Raw genomic sequence first — 2,483 nt, 5'->3', positions numbered from 1 at the left:
AGCAGCGAGACGATTGGCTCGCCATGTCCTCATTTCCCCGTGCTTATTGGATAGAGTGGACCAGCTGATCTGCGCAGCTGGAGTCATGATTGACGGCGCCGAGCAATGACGGCGAGTAAGTAATGAGTGCGCATGTGTGGGAAATGATTATCGGACTGAGGGATGAAAGGCTGGTGTGAGGGGTATGGTCTTCCTGTCTGAACTTACGCGAAGCTTCATCACACAGCCATAATCCACAGGTGTCTACGTAGCATGCATCTCCTTCCAACCTGTCCAGGAGACCAATGTCACTATTACGTAACGTTCAATCGTGACTAGCTATGAATCCACGAAACAATCCAAAAAATAAAGAAAATCTAAAAATAAACGATTGCATGAAAGTCGGTGGGCTGATGCAAGGTTGTGATTGGCTAGTCTGCATTTGAAGATGCGGGACATGGCCAAGGGTCAGTTGAATATTTCTTTCTCTATCATAAGCTGTCTCCAATGTCATCAACAAGATATGTGGCAGTGCATCCAACTGGCCTCACAAACAAAGATCCAAAAAATTGTGCATACACTGTCGGATAGCCTCGTGCCGTCGTGACTTGACAGGGCTCGTCCTCACCTGCGTTGGCATCTGGCACTTTGGAGAAGTGCTCTCTTCACAGATGAATCCCGAGTGACCAAGAGATGAATATCTGAAGCCCGAGTCATGTGAAATCCATAGTTCAAAGTGCCAAATAAATGTCTTTTGTCAAGATAAACCTGCACATCTTAGAGTGCTCCTGTGGTGGCCAGGCCGAGGCTCATCGGTGTAATAATCATCCCCTTTAATAAGCATCTTGTCAGGGGGATGGATTACGCTGGCAAAGGAGCAGCGGTCACTCACACGACTTTGAACAAATATGGAATCAGAATTTATCTTTTATGTCCATAGAAAAAAAGTCTGATGTGTCTTATTTCAGTTTGTTATGGATTGTGACCTTTGTAGTGCAGAAGGACTTCATATGTGCTTTTGATTGCAGATTGTGTTTACTGAAGTTGTATAATGCACGTCTTTGAAATCAAATCTTATAGTGACACAAATCTGTTGAGCGTCGAGATGCTCTCACTCTTAACCTCACACCGTGCTGCGCAATGGGTATCAGTAAGACTTACTATGAGTATTTATATATTTTTTATTCATCCATTCATCCCAGTTTGAGTCTAACGGAACGTTTACCTCTTAAAACGTGTTTTATCATATCAGAATATATTATATTCAGAAGAAATGGAGAAATGGAATCAAAAGAACGTAATCATTTTGTGATTTTACAATTAGTATTGTTATTTATGTTATTATCACACATACATAGTCAGCCAAACAGGAGAAGAAAACAAGAGACATATGTCTGATATATTCAAAGAGAAACAATATAAAACGCACAAAGCAAACAGACATCGCATAACTCATTGTGACAAGGAGTTTGGGTTCTTCGTCAGTTTACTCTTTTCCCTTTTAAGCCGAGCCACATCATAGTACTTTCCGTATCACCGTTACCTGACGCTACACCTGATGGTGCAACCAACACTGCTCACCAGAATGTCATCTTTTGGGTGTTAATCATGAAGGCAACCGTACTTTTTAGTAAAAAAGCAGTGACACTGATGCTGACACTGACATTGTGTCTCTCATGTTTCAGGTTTCATGTGAAGGATCGGTACAATATGAGCCGCCGTTGTCTCCGTGTAAATCGTCCCATTCCCGGAGTCCATATTCCCGGAGTCCATATTCCCCTTGGACCAGTGCAGCACTCGTACCGCCGCTGTCTGGCGTTTAGCCCGGCCTCCCGTTTCCAAATGGTCCTAACCTTGAGGGACTTGTTTGAACTAGCTTGACACCCCCCCCCCACCACAAACCCCCCTCAACTTGTGCACAAACACATACACACACACACACACACACACACATACACATTTTTCCAAACCAAGAGTATTGAATAATTGATGTCAATCCCTCTGATGCATTTGTTGAGCTGCACAAGTCAGACCGGGACTGCCAGAAAGTGTGTGTGTGTGTGTGTGTGTGTGTCATATTCAGTATGTCTTCCAAAGTCCTCCATTCCCCCATCATCACAGAAAACATACACTGTCCCCTCCGACATTCATCATAAACTCCATATGTTGCACCCCCCCTCTCGATGTCTGTCTCTCTTGTTTCGTTCTCCCAGAAATGACAAACACACAAACTGCTTCTGATGTGAAACAGTGGACCAGACAAGCTTTTAGACCTCTCGCGCTGACAATTGAGGGAATAGAGTGTGGAAGGCTGTGGGGGGAGGGGGGCATGCAAGTTTAAACAGACAATAAGACGATGGGTGGGGGGGTGAGGTGGGGTGGGGGGGTAGTCTGTTTTCGAGAGAGATGTTGACGAATGAAACAAACAACAGAAGGGATATCGGCCTTTAAAAGACATGGGCGAGACCAAGGACATGTCAGCAAGTTATCAAAAACTGTGCTTG

Source organism: Pseudoliparis swirei, chromosome 4 (genome assembly GCF_029220125.1).
Source record: "Pseudoliparis swirei isolate HS2019 ecotype Mariana Trench chromosome 4, NWPU_hadal_v1, whole genome shotgun sequence".
Classification (NCBI taxonomy): Eukaryota; Metazoa; Chordata; class Actinopteri; order Perciformes; family Liparidae; genus Pseudoliparis; species Pseudoliparis swirei.
The sequence above is the reverse complement of the archived record's forward strand: the minus strand, read 5'-3'. Positions refer to the sequence as shown.